A 15,786-nucleotide genomic window follows, 5' to 3' on the forward strand; every position below is an offset into this window, starting at 1 on the left:
TCACCCCTGCCACCAAGGGTCCTGGACCAGGGTCCCAGCAAGAGTTAAGCATCGCCTGTCTCAATGTTTTGTAAACATTGTTCTCATCACTTTCTGGTTGGTTGAATAAAGAGCTGAACAGCCTATATTAAAGACGGAAGAGAATAGACAGGACTTCCGGAGAGATAGCAACTCTGGGAAAGAAAGAGGGAGGGGCAAAAAGATTCACCTACAAGACATGGAGGAAGTCAGGCATATGAAACCAAGGAGAGGTAAAGAACCACATGGCAGAACATAGATTAAACGTAGGTTATAAGAGCTATTTGGGAACAACAGTAATCTAAGGCCTAAAGCTGTCATAGATAAACATAAGTAAGGTTTTAGACAAGTTTTCTGGTTTACAAAGAAGAAGGCATAATGTACCTCCAGATGCTGCTGGATCTAAATGTAATGGCTAGAGTCCTGGTAGCCACAGTGTTGCCATCCTAAAGATAACCCAATACTGAGAAAAGGACAACATCAACCAAATAAAGGAGAAATGGATGCAGAGTTTACGGTTAGCACTCTTAAGCATGACCATCTTAGGTAAGGTGCAGCACTCAACATGAGAACCCTTTTCCTGGGCGCTCAGGAGAGTTCTCGCTACCTACGACTGGCTGCCAAGGTGTGTAAGCCTGAAGCAATGCAGCTAAAGCCATCGTTAACATCAGTATGGATTCAGATCTTATGACTCCAGCTTTTGCTCCGAGCTCTTTATATGAACTCATGGTTCCCCCAGAACCCTCAGCAGTGCATCATGTGTGTGCAAACTGCCCTGCCCCCACTGTAGTCTGGCAGCTGAGAACTGTTGCATGTTGGGAACCGAGTGCCCTTTGAGGGAAGCCACGTTTAGTCTCTAGCACCTACCCAGAATGTCCCACAACCACCTGTAACTCCAGTTTCTGGGGGACTGAATGCCTTCTTCTGGCCTGCATGGGCACTGGCACATGTACCAGGCACACACAGAACACAGCCACAGACGCACACACAGATATACACATGTAAAATAAGAAAAAAGAGATTTGCCAAACAACTTTCTCAATGAACAAACTAAGCTAAAATGGGGGAAGGTTCAGTTGCATTTGTCCTGGGCTGAAACTGAAAAATAACCAAAGCATTTAGAAGAATTTGTGAGGATGGTGGCTCTGTGGGCACCAGATGACAACCATGTACATAATTTCCTGGAACCAAGAGAAAGGATGGTGTCCTCTGGAAAGATCAAGCAATTACGAAAGGAACTGCTAATTTCAAGCTCCCTCAGGAACACCAGGGGGTGGAGCACCTCAGAATGACAGAGAGAAAACACATCAGTTGGAGAAGAAGCCACGGGGAGCAGTGTAATTGATCTCACCTAGACTCAAGCAGAGAGAATCGCTCACAGGGAGAAGCCTGCCAAGACGGGTGGCATCTCTCTTCCTCGTGTGAATAAACTCTTGTGTCCCTGGAGGCACACGTTTGCGAGCAGATTCTTTTCAAAGAAGACACTCTAATTGTTTTCGAAGCATGCAAGGCACCTGTGACGCAAGCATGCTTCCCTCAGGCAAGGAGATGGAACCAAAATAAAATAAAAGTGATGGAGCAAGTGTAGGGAGGAGAATGAGGCCACCCTCAGGGGGATGTGCACTCATGTTTTAAGTAACGCACTGGTCACACGTGGATGTGGTGGAGCAACAGCTGGGCAGTTGACAGCTAATCAGTTTACAACAGCCATTTAGATTGCTCATCACTGATCTGGTGCATTGTTCAAAACCACACATGGATAATGAAGCAGACGCCCACCTCGTCCGGCACTCTTGTTTTCGTCACTATCAGGGAAGAGGAGCCTGACAAAGCTCCAGAGCTGTGGATGGAGAAGAGGAATTCTGGCAGTGATGAATACTCCTGGCAGGAAGTGTCACATATGGGGTCATAATCACCATCAGCCAGAAAACCAATTTCAAGCTCGAGACCACCCATCAGGCTAAGAAGCATCTAATGAGCCCTTCTCTTTGAGGGAGGGAGAAGCAATTCCTGGCATTTACACAGATGATCATAGAAGGACCTTGCCTAGCTGCCCCAACGAGCCTTCTCCACCTACACTGTGTTTCTTGTAGTCATTGACTGGAGGTTATTGACAGTAGTTCTCCAGAAGATAAAAGAAAAAAAATTGACTCGGGATGGCTAATCCTTCCGGGTAATGGCTTAGTACCGCCACAGGAAACCCATCTGGGCTGCAGAGGGTGCTAGCTTCCTGACAGCTTGGGGGAGGGTGTGTGTCATCATGAGCATCCCTGCAGGCCAGTGTCCTCAGAGACGCCTCTGGGCCTGGCACCGTTTCTGTGGCTTGTTCACAAGTGATCCACAGTGTACGTTATTGCGTCAGTTCTGGTGTTGGAGCACACAGACCCTAACAGTTCTTCAGGTGACCCCAAACCTCAGAGACATCGTAGCATGTGTGTCCCCACACGTCTCCACACAGATGTCCTGAAGGCAGCCCTTCACTAAAGCCCACCAGCTCTCTCCGGAGGACATATGTCAGCTCCGGCTGCACTTCAGCGTCTGCAGTGTTCCCATATGGCTGTCACCTGACTACTCCCCGAGCCCTCACAGCCTGGTCTATACAGAAGGCTGATGTGTGCTAATGCCTGCTAGATAACAGCACTTCTCTGCTTCAAAAGCACTTCCTGTTGTATTTGGAATACGTTCTAAATTCCTGTGAGCTGCAAGGCTTTCTGCTGGCTCTCTCTCTTGTGACCTCATGTCCCAAAAATCTCTCCATGGGTCACTCTGATAGACACACACACACACACACACACACACACACACACACACACACACACACACACACCTTCCTCAGGTATGCCGGACATACCTTACCCCCATGTCAGAATTGTTTGCTTGTTGTTTCCTGAGCCAGTCTTTCCTCTGCATCTGCGGGGCTCTCTTATAAGCTGCACAGAACTAGCCCTCTGATGTGTCAGGTGGGAGAGTAAGGGAAGCGCAGTCAACAATACTGATGACTTTGTCACAAATTCTTTTGATGTGGCTAAGTGCCAGGCACCAGGTTTACTCCCCACCCCTAATCATTTTATTGTCCAAAATGGGATAACGGAAAACTATAAAAAGTCATTCAACTGGACAGAGCAGTTCAAGGCCACACCCCCTTCTCCCGGTTCCTAACTCAGTGCATTTTCCATGGATGCTCAAGCCATCAATGTCACTAAATTATGAAGTAGCATTTTTATTTATTGGACTAAGTCAATTTGATTAGCCCCACTTGATAGATTACAACTAAACGCTAGCAAGCCGTATATTAAGAGATTTTATGAACATTCCAGACACAGTACTTATGTGTTCAATAAACGTTTTTATTTCCTCCTAAACTTTCTGACCTCCTGTATACTCATTTAGTAATATTGAGTGGGTGGCTGTCTAGAATCGAGCCCAGCTATGTACATTTTTAAAAAAATGCTTCCAAATAAAAATGCTGCCAAGTTATCAAGTCTGTAAATGGGACATAGACAACAGTCTAGGAACTTGGGCAGTGGGAAAGGAAAGGTCCCTCAAAGTGTAGGAGTTGAGAAAAAAGTGGAGAAGTGGTATTTGGAACTTGTCTACAATTTAGACAAGAGGAAGAAGAGAAATTCACCTGCAGAGAGATACAGTGAAGACAGGTGAAGTGACAAAGCAATATGGCTGGACCTCCACTATCCCAAACACAGTGCTCAAAATGTTTGGGATTTTGCAGCATTTCATATTTCAAATTTCTGCCTCAGGCATGTGAAACTGGTAAAGTCTATGCAAAATTATTCAAGATGAAAAACGTGTCTGTGAAATCTGTGTGGTCCCAGACAGTCTAGGAAAGGGGCACTCAGCCCACTGCAGCTGCTGTTACAAAAGTGGGTAAGTGTTATGGAAACAGGAAATGAGAGGACAGCCAGTGTCTGCCACCAGCATTGTGTCACTCCCAGCATACAAACACAAACTCACCTGCATACATACAAACATACTTGTGCACACACAGACACCACACAAATATATACACACCTGCATACACACAAACATACCTGTACACATACAAACACAGCTGTCCACACACACACATATATCACACAAACATATACACACCTGCACATGTACAAACACACCTTGTCCACACACACATACATCACACAAACATATACACACCTGCATATATACAAACACCCTTGCACACATACACACACACCCAAACACCACTCAGACATATACATACCTGCAAACATACAAACACACCTGTAGTCACACACACATCACAGGCATATACACACCTGCACACACAGACACCTACACACACACACACATACCACAAATATACACATACACATATCTAAACACACACATACAAACATATACAAACACTTAATACTCTTGTAAATAGTTGAACTACTATCCTCGGGATCATTATGAACTTTATATCAAGTGTGTCCTGGTTGGTTTTTGACAACTTGATATACACAAGAGCTATCTGGGAAGAGGATTCTCAACTGAGAAAATGCCTCCATCAGATTGGACCATAGCCAAGTCTGTCAGGCAATATCTTAAGAACCAGGCCAGTAAGCAGCATTCCTCCATGGATGCTGTTCAGTTCCTGCCTTCAATTTCCTGCCTTGAGTTTTTGCCTTCATTTCCCTCAGTGATAAAATATGACCTGAGACTTGAAAGATGAAATAAACCTTCCCAAGTATTCTATATCTGGAATAGAAGCCCTCTATAAGACAACGTGTTAACGTGTGAGTGATGTAGTTACAGAATATTGAGTTTCTTTGATTTCCTATTTCTACCCAATAACAAGGTAAATAAAGACACGGATGACACCTGGAAACACCAGCCTGCCTTCCCTTATAGGGAGGGGAGGGCCAGGGACTAGAGGGCCCACATTCCTTCACTGAGGCTGTGCATCACCCAAATGCACATCACCAGGGGCATCCTCTATGAGTTAGGAAGGAGGACCCCTCTTTTCCTGGGGTGATGTTGAGGGAGAATCTCAGTCATGGGGTGGGGCACGGGAGCCTCAGGCTCTGGCATCTGACCTGAAGGCAGCATTTTCCTCTCCTGCTCATGTTTGATTCTTTTGGGGAAAGAGGCAGCTTCTCTTCTAATCCTTGGCTCGTGACCAAGGCCCCAGTAACAGTGGCTAACAAGACAAAGCAGGAAAATGTATTTACCACCTGTAAGTTACCTGACATGGAGCCTTCAGAAGTGGAATCAGAGGAATCAGGGTAAACTGTTGGATGGTCCTGTCCTTCGGCCTCAGCTGTCTTAGCAAGTTGCCACCCATGAGCTCGGCTACTTCTTCAATTTTGCCCATCTTAAGAACGCTTTTATAAAAAGTATAGGCCAAGATGAAATCTAGTCACAAATTATTTTATAAACCTTGGGCTATTATGAAGCTCAAGTTTTCCATTAACTGGACTGTGTCTCAGTGACATAGGTACTAAGGAAGTTACCAAGAAATGGGTTAGGATTATTTCTTTTAAAGATTTTAAAAATATAATTACATAAATCTCCCCCCTTCCATCTCTCACTTCCACCCACTAGTCTTTTTAACCATGGACACACACCCCCACAAATAAACATATAATTGCTATTTACTGAGTGTTGCCTGTTTCTAGGACTGGCCACTTTATATTGGGTAATAAATTAGGGAGCTCATCTCTGGGGAGGACTAATTCTTTCTCTCTGTAATTGTTAATTTCTTTCAGCTCTTCCTCTAGGAGTGAGGCCCATGGGATAGTCCTCAACCACGATGGCGTGATAACTGGTGCCATTGTTTGTGTGTTCTTCGGGCAGCTACGTTGTTGGTACTCATGGCGTAGCTTCGCTGTCACAACTAGAAGGAAAATATCTCACAGCAGACTTCCTGTTCCTCCGGCTCTCACATTCTTTCTCCACCTCTCTTCTATCGTGTTTCTTGAGCCTTGTGTGCAAGGTTGTGTTGTAGATGGTTTGACTGGAGCTAAGCACTCCAAGGACCAGTGTTTTCTGCATTTTGACCAGTTGTAGCTTTCCGTAATTGCCTCCTTCTGGGAAAAGAAGATTCTTTGATGGGAGATGATAGCTACATTTACTTATGGTTACAAGGATATGTATTTCAAATGTAGTTACAAACTGTACTATGCTGGTTTAGGAAAGTGGCAGTAGTAGGCTTTCCTCTGAGAGCCATAGCATCCATAGGAACATGCAATGGCTAGGCTTACATTACCAGGCATGGTAACCCTCCTGTCAAGCAGGCCTTGAGTCCAAGTAGACAGCTGTTGGTTACTGCCAAGACGTAAGTGCCACTATTACACCTATGGGCTATATTACCATGCTGGTCACTGTTGTGGCTCACAGGCATCACAGCTGGGAAGGGCTAGTGACCGTTTCCCTGCCCTAGAAAAACAACTTGCATAGCTCTTTCCATAGCATCTTGTGAAAGCTAATCCTCAGTTAGGAGGCTTTCTGGTCAGTTCCAGACCAAATCTTCTGAGTCCTATGTCCAAAATAAGTGGTTTCTTCAGCAATAGAGACTCACTTTCAACTTCTGGGAGGCAACCAAGGGCAACGGCAACACCCTTTAGTGTTTGAGGAGACTCTTGGACTTCCCTAGGCAACAGGTTGAAAGAAGGTTCCTCATGCCTGGTGATGGGATTCTTGTTAGATAGCGGATGGCTCTTGTAGGAAAGTCTGTCACCACAAGTGGTACAATGTAATTTAGCTATAATTACTGAAACACAAAATAGAACCAAGAACACAAATAGCAAAACAAAACAAATTACTCCAATCAAACATGCTTTTTCAACAATAATTTTAAATATTCGTGGTTTCAACTTTCTAGTCAAAGGACACAGGCTGTCTGAATGGATTAAGAAATAAAATTCATTGTTCTGTTTCCTACAAGAAACTCATCATATATTTAAAGATTGGCACTACCTTAAAGTGAAAGGATGGAAAACGCTATTCCAAGCAAATACAGACTAGTAAGTAAACAGGTATTGCTATCCTAATATCTGACAAAATAGACTTCAAACTAAAACTAACAGAAGAGACAAAGAGGGCCACTTTATTATAATCAAGGGAACAGTTAACCAAAAGGACACTATGGCACCAAACCTATACTCGCCAAATTCTGATCCACATAATTTCATAAGAAGTCTACTATGGAATTAAAGACATATTAACACCAACCCAATAATAGTAGGTGATTTCAATAACACACTTTATCCAATAGACAGGTCATATGGACAAAAAAAAAGAGAGAAACTTCAGGATTAAATAATATAATCCAATGAACCTAACATATAGTTACAGAATATTCTACCCCAATATCAAAGAATATACATTATACTCAGCAGCACATGGAAGGTCTTGGAGCCCAGAAGAAGATGTCAGATACCCTGGAGCCACCAGTACAAGTGGTTGTGAGCCTCCTAGTCCAACTGCAATTATTTCTTTTGAACCATTTCTGTGTTGCCTCCTAAACTTTGCAGACATATACTGAGATTTTTTTTTTAGATCCAGTTATTTCTTCCCCTTTGTGGTTTTCCAAGAGGATGCACAAACATCCAAAAGAATGTCTGCATGTGCTAAACTTGCAATAAATGTTAGCTGTTAGGACATTCCTCACTGCCATGTAGGCAGGAAGGCGGAACTCTGGAAGAGCCTCTTTCTTCTTACAGTGTTCTGGAGGAAGGGAAGGCAACTACATGGCCAAGTTAGCAAAGCATGGATGAGGAATCAGTGGAGGACAGTGTCCTCTGTGCTCGCTGCAATGGTTTGAATGTGGCTTTAATATGTTTCTTCTTCACCTTGAGGCTTGGTCACAGAGCAGCAATGCTGGAGGTAGGAAGCAGAGCCAAGGGGAAGGTGTTTGGGGTCCTTCAGGCTCCACTTTTGTAAAACAATAAATGCATGGCTCCCAGGGATGGCTTCCCTGCTCTGGAAATTGTTTCCATTTTCTCTCTTCCCCGTGTACTCACTAGCCTCTCTGCTTTCTCATCTTATAGTAGGGTGTACCATGTGTCCATTGACCTTGATTCTGCCACCCCCTCTTGAAATTTTTCAACCCCTAGAGTAATATACTAAAATAAGCCTTCCTGCGAATTACTGAGCCTTGGTTATTTTGATCTGAGAACAGAAAACAGGCTAATACATTCATTCCCCCCACCCCCGACCAGGAAACTTATTGTTCAGGGTCCATCTGAAGAAATCTTTCCCTGAGCTAGGCAGCCACAGCTCCCCTGAAACATGAAAGACACATAACTGAAATCAGTGACCTCCAATGGTCACTGGCAAGGAAGCTGGTTGAAGGGTAAACATGTTAGTGATAGGGCGCAAGGACATTGCCATGTCCAAGTTTCTCTTTCGTACCCTGGATTGGTGGCTTTTGTAGATACAAGAGAGGCCCCTCGAAGTTCCATGGTAGACCCAACAGTGCCTCTTCTTTCAAGGGAAGGAACATATGCAACTGAACAATGCACAGAAAATGCCACTATCTAGTTTTCAGTGTTCTCAATACTAGCTGGTTATTGATATCTGTGTTTTGCAAAGGAGCTGGTTGCACTGGACCATGTTTAATTCACAAGCTTGATGCTTCCTCTCCCCCATATTCTCAATCTCCTTTTTAAAAAAAGAGGAGAGATGTAGGTGGGTGCAGGTCCAGAATCATATGGGCTCTTCTCAGGAAACAGAGGCCATTTAGAAGGTCCTGGTCAGACCTTGGGATCTGCAGGGTCAACCACAAAAATAGCAATGACCCAGACATGGTGGCATGCACATATAATCCCAGCACTTGAGATGCCAAAGACAAAGGACTCTGAGCTCTGGAGCAGCCTGCACTATATAGGGAGACCCTATCTCAAAAAAAAAAAAAATTAAAACAAAATAGAATTCCACTCAAACCAAGGCAATACTCTAGATGTTTCTTACTGCACCAAAGTCCATTTCATTCTTTCTCATGATAGTAAGCATGGGATGCTGTGCAGTGCGTGTGCTGCGGTAGACCCCCTTCACCCTAATACGGAATGTCTCTGTACAGTGCTTGGTACCCCAGGTTTCAAGGTTAGGGTCTTTGCAGAGTAGACCAGTTGTCTCAGACAGGTGTGTATCTTCCTCAAGGCAAGAGTTCTCCTTAACATATTCTGGGCCTTATAAACCCTGCCATGGGAGTCGAACTGAGACTACAGTGACAGCAAACCAAACATAACCAGGGGGAGACTTGATGGTCAGCTCTCCTTTAGCACAGTTACGTTGAAACTTTGTCACTGCCCAATTCTAACATGCTGTATTTTCAGTCACAAGCTGGAGCAATTTTAGCTTCTTTTTTTTTTTTAAAGCAAAAATTAAAAAAAAAAATCCACTTTTGCACCCACCCGCCTTCCCTTTGGACTCAAGGTCCCCACTCCACCCCTACCCGCTGCTGCTGCTCAGAGATAAGGCTGAGGCATTTTCTCTGCCTTTCCCAACAGTGTATTATCATAAGAAAGTGCCAGGCATCCATCAGCCCACAGCCCCTGATTTATGCTCAAAGTTTGGATTATCTATTCTGCTCCAAATCCCTTCAAACAGCCAACCTGATCAAAGAGAATCACATCCGCCCGATAAAATTCGAATATAGCTCCATGCGACAGAGTGACAGGCAGAGAGTTTCTTCCTTTGTTGTCTCCAAACTGCCTCAACCTCTTCATTTCTCCAGGATTGCTCTTTATCCACAGCACAGGACAAGCCATGCAGCCCAGTTGTCCCCGCATCTTTCCCACTGGATTCGGTGGGAGCAGGTTTTAAGGCATAGACTCCAGAGAAAGAAGTAGCTGTTGCGTATCCGTAATTTCCTGGGCGCAGTATGAGACAACAGGGTCTGGAGTAGCCAGAGGCAATGGGCAGGAGAAACCGGGTAGTATGTGGATTCCCCTTACTTAATAACCGGTTGCTAACTTTGGAGGTGTGTACCCAGGAGAAAGCTAGAAAGGGAAGCATCGTCTCAGGGCAACATGCCATCTCCATAACTACTGATGACATCTACCGAAAGCCACACCACTCAATGTCTTAGCAACTACTTACTGAACGCCTGATGTACAAGACTTGGCTGAGCCAAAGACAGGTCACTGAAAGTGTAATGGTCTGGAAGAGTAGACCTGTCTGAGCTATTAAATAAAATCTAAAAGATTTCTAGGTCAAAAGGGGGCTCTGAGATCAGGGAGTCCAGCCACACCCTATTCCTAGCCACCAGGTCAGATTCTTAAGGAACTGGCCCTTTCAAGTCTCTATTACAGCCTTGCTGGTGGTGCTGGGGTAGGTGATAACACTACTCCCAGAATCTAAGCAGAATTGCAGCCAGTTCAGGTGCAAACAGAAGACAGAGGTCCTGAGCCAGCAGGATGCTCGTACCTAGCAAGGTAAGGACCTGATAAGGCAGCGAGACACTGGATAGAGGTACAAGATAAAAGCAGAATTCTGTGAAGCCAGGAGCACACCACGGCAGGCACCTCACCTCAGGGGCCTTGCTGCTCTGGGCCAGGTGGAAGACTAAGTAAACAAATGGCCAGGCACAGGCCGCAAGCCCATAATCCCAGCTGCTTGGAAAACTGGGGCATAGGATCTTAACTTGTCTGCTCTGAACGTCTTTTGAGGGGGCTGAGCAGAGTGCTTGCCTGGCACGTGCACATGAGGGACCACAGTAAAATAAGAAGCCAGGCTGCCTAAATACCTTGGCACTGTGGTATTTGATAGAACAACAAGAATGGTATATTTGAAGCAGATTGGAAAACTTAGGAATGTCACCCTTGGATTTTTGTCCTTCTATTTTCTCTTGAAGAAAGTACACATGCCAGGAAACACCTACCCTACACACAGAGGAAAGGAGCATCCTTATATTCAAAGACACAAAATGCAATTGGACCCATATTTGTCACCACGCACAAAACTTAAGTCCAAGTGGATCAAAGACCTCAACATAAAACCAGAGACACAAAATCAGTTAGGAGAAAAAATGAGGAAGAGCCTGGAACAACACATTGGCACACAGGACAACTTCTTAAACGGAACACCAACAGCCCAGGCCTTAAGGTCAACAAGTAATAAATGGGACCTCATGAGGATGAGAAGCTTCTGTAAGGCAGGAGACACTGTCAACAGAACAAAGCGACAGCCTACAGACTGGGAAAAAATCTTCACCAGCCCTACATCTGACAAAGGTCTAATATCCAAAATATATAAAGAATTCAAGAAATTAAACACCACCAAACCAAATAACCCAACTGAGAAATGGGGCTCAGAACTAAACAAAGAATTCTCAACAGTGGAATATTGAATGGCTGAGAAACACTTAAAGAAATGCTCAACCTCCTTAGTCATCAGGGAAATGCACATCAAAACAACTTAGATCAAAAATTCAAGCAACACCAGGTCGCTGGCTAGCAATGATGTGGAGAGAGAGGAACACTCTTTCATTGCTGGCAGGAATGCAAACCAGTACAGCCACTTTGGAAATCTATCTGGTGCTCTCTCAGAAAACTGGGAATAAGGCTTCCTCCAGACCCAGCTATTTCATTCCTTGGAATATACCCAGAAGATGCTCAGTAACAACGTGGAAATCCCTCTGGCCTCCACATGCATGTGCATGCATATCTTCACACACACACACACACACACACACACACACACACACACAGAGAGAGAGAGAGAGAGAGAGAGAGAGAGAGAGAGACAGAGAGAGACAGAGAGAGACAGAGAGAGACAGAGAGAGAGACAGAGAGAGACACAGACACAGACAGACAGACAGACAGACAGACAGACAGACAGACAGACAGAGACCCTTTTTGCATTTTTATAGATTTGCCTTTTCCCTAATGTCATTGAAAGTTAACCAAGGAAGGTATAGACTCTTTACTGTTGGCATTTTCACTTAGCTAAATGGATTTAAAAGAGCCTTGTGCTAATCACTAACTCACTGTTTATTCTTTTATATGGATGAACCACAGTTTGTCCATTGACCTTTTGAGGGCATAGTGGTTCCTTCTAGGTTTTAATACAATAGAAAAATTGCTTCCAATAGCCACACAAGTGGGTTTTTTGTGTGTAGGCACAGCCTTTTAGTGCACCCAGATAAATATTTAGGGTGAGATCTCAGGGTTGAATGGTACTAGATGATGAAGGCTACAAAGAACAATGCTTGTTCAGTTTATCATTCTGCTAAGAGGTCTTTTTCATTTCTACACTGACCAAAACCCAGTGTTGCCAGGAAAACAGAAAGAAATGCACAGATGTCAATGAGTAATCTCGCTGTCAATCATGAAACCCAGGGAACGGATGAAGTTGGGTAAATATTATAAGAGAAAGTCAATGAATGAACAGATCCAAGTAATGAAAAATCTTGCTACGTAAATAATGCCTCTTTAAGGCGAGAGGAAATACAAGTGAGGCAGACAGTTCTATGATCTGTTTCCTGACTCAAAGAATGGAAAACCAGGAAAAAACTTCTACTGCCCTGATAATTTTTTCCCAAAGTAGACAGTGAAAGATCCATCCTATTTGATTTGGTAAATAAAAATGGAAATAGATATTATCAATAAAAATAAATAAAATAAGATGGGAAGAAATAAGCGATCATAAAATTAGAAAAGCTATGCACAAAAAATGAAATGAAATATTCAATATTTTATACAACTCAATTCTGCAATGCTTTTAAACGTAGTTAAAATAGACAACATTCTGCTAAAATGCAAATTTTACTCAAAATGAAATTCTAACTTCTTTCCGTAAACATTAAGGATTTTATTTGTTTTTGCTGTGCAAGAAATTAAACCCAGGGCCTCATGCATGCTGGACAGGTACTTTACTGCTGAACTACTTGCCAGCTCAAGATATGTGTTAAGTTTGTTAACTCCTTCCTTTTAGAACACCACTAACTCAACGGAGTTCATGAATTCATCTTTATTCAAGACGTCAAGCATTAGAGCATTCACAGGCTACTTAAATCACCCCAAAACGTTATGAGAAAAAGTCTCGTCTCTCTTCTAGTGCTAGTACAACTCTGATCTGTTAATTTACAAAGCAGACACAGAGGCTTTCCATCCTCCCGCATGCTAACACAGATGTGAACATCTGGGTTACACATCCACAACTCAGCTCAGGGCTACAGCAGAAATCTAGATGCCTAGCATCAGGCAATTCGGGTTTCCCTCAGAATCCCTGTGTTGAAAATGACTGCACGGTGCATCCTGCCATCACTAGAACAAACCTGAGATAGCCAACTTACAAGGAGAAAAGTTTGAGTTGACTCAGAGTTTGGGAGGGTGTTTGGTGCGATGCTGATCCCAGTTGCCAACTTGACTGCATTTGGAAACATCTAAAACCAAAGTTGCAGGACACTCCAGTGAAAGAGTCTCTCGGTGAGATAGTTTGATGCAGGAAGACCCTCTCTAAACCCTGGTTTTACCTTCTGGTGGCAGCCTAGATCAAAGGACATGGAAGAAGGGAAGTACCCTTCCTTTGCCTGCTTGCCCTCACTCTAGCCAGCAGGTTCTTCTATCCTGTTCCTGTAGACAGCATCTACTGACTTCCTCAGCTTCTGATGCAGACTGAAAGCCAGAAGGGTTCATGGAATCCATCTGGCCTCTGGCACCACATTGGAACTTCAGACTTTCAGCCTCATGGACTGAACACTATCATGTTCTTGGCCTTTCCATTATGGGACAGGTATTGTCAGACTACCTGCACCTGTAATCAAGTCTAGTGAATCCCCCTTTAACATATGTGCTTATTCTATCAGCTCTGTTCCTTCAAATATGAATACAGTTGGACATAGTGCTTTTAGCCCCATAGCAAGAGAGGGAGCACATGGTAGGTCTCATGGCCAAGGAATAAAAACAGTGATGAGACACAAGTCCTAAAATTCCCATAGGAGAAATGCCTGCAGTGACCCAAAGGCCTAATACTAGGTCCCATCTATTAGAGCATACAGCATGTCCCAGTGGCACCAAGCTAGGGATCAGGCCATTAACACAGGAGCCTTTCAGATTTAAACTCTAACACTCGCCGGGCATGGTGGCGCACACCTTTAATCCCAGCACTTGAGAGGCAGAGGCAGGCAGATTGCTGTGAGTTTGAGGCCAGCCTGGTCTACAAAGCGTGTCTTGAAAAACCACATAAATAAATAGATAAATAGATAAATAAATAAATAAATAAACTCTAGCACGCACCCACGTGATGGTGTTAGGGTGAAGCAGAGAGAAGTCCCCCCCCCAACCAGGGACTTCCCCACAACTGTAATAAAATACATTTCTGGTCTTTAAAGTTGCCAGCCTCAGATATTTTCTACAGTAGCCTACACAAAATAAGACATAAGGCTGCTGGGGATTGTTGTAGGGTGAACCATTATTAAAGAAAGCAATGCCTGTTTCATTTCCGCAGAGGAGAAAGCCCACGGATGAAATGGAAGCTGTATTTCCAAGGCAAGACATTCTTCGGAAAGAGGGCTGGCTGCTTAACCCTGATAACCTGAATTTGCACCCTCCAAATTCAGGTGAACATGGGGGAAAAAAACCAAGCCCACAAAGTTGTCCTGTGACTTTCACATGTGTGGCATGGCATATCTCTCCAACATCACATACTCTCAGTAGATACTAATGAATTAAATTTTTAAAAATGCTAAATTATGGCCAAGAACTGATGAAGCTTTGTGCTAACGTCATATTTTCTGGGGACACCCTGGGCATATTGCCACTAAATCAAAGGACGACACATGCCTGACACCACCTCTATTTTATCACCCTGGAAGTGATAGAAAATACAATAAGACAAGAAAGGAAATAAATTTGGAATGAAAAACCTATTGTTTGATAACATCCGTTGCTGTGTGCCTATGATTAAACATACCTCGTAGACGGGCACTGTTGGGGGCTCCAGTCAAAGAGCATTAACTTGTACCATGCATCATTTCAAAGGTTCAGTACGCTGAGAGGAATTGCTTAAATGTGCAGGAGAAGGAGAAGGCTGAGCAAAGAACAGAAAAGCCAAGTGGGGGCTCAAGCCTGCACCAAATCTGTCACCTGAGAATTTGAAAAAAACAAAAACAAAAACAAAAAATCCAGAAAGTGTCCTTTTCCAAATTTCTTTCAGGTTGTCAATCAAATGCCACTTTACCAGATCGGCCTCTTCAGTTTATTACACCCCAGACAACACCTTCCCCATGCCTGCTTCGCATCTTTGTTTTACTTCATGAAAGCATTGTTGAAACAGAAATCTTTTGATTGCTGGTTGTGTGGTGTGATAGCCCCTGTTCCACCACCAAACACCCCAGAGGATGGCTCTGTTAGTCCTGTGAGTGCTGAGGCAGCCCAGAGAAGGTAGTTAAGAGCTGGGGGAAAAAACAATCAGTTGAGGTCAGTGACTCCTGTAAAGAGTGAAGAACAGTCTAAGGTGTGCCTAGAGCACAGTGACCCAGGGAAGATTTGTGAGACGCAGTACAGAGGAAGCCAGACACGTTTATGGGGGAGCTTATAACCAGTAGTGGGAGATTTAGACCTCAATCTAGAGACCTTATTGGAAGCATTTTGAAGAGGAGAAGTGGTGTTATCTTCAGGCGTTCACGTGCTGCTTCTGTACAGAGATTGAGTAATGATGGGAGTGAAAGTTTATAAGATTAGTGAAAATGTTCAGGAAAGCCATATACTAACAATGGACAACAGATGAAATTTGGAATATACCATCAAGAGAGAGTGTATATATATATACATATATATATATCAAGAGGGTGGAGGAAGGGGGCTG

Source organism: Acomys minous (genome assembly GCF_964271855.1).
Source record: "Acomys minous genome assembly, chromosome: 16".
Classification (NCBI taxonomy): Eukaryota; Metazoa; Chordata; class Mammalia; order Rodentia; family Muridae; genus Acomys; species Acomys minous.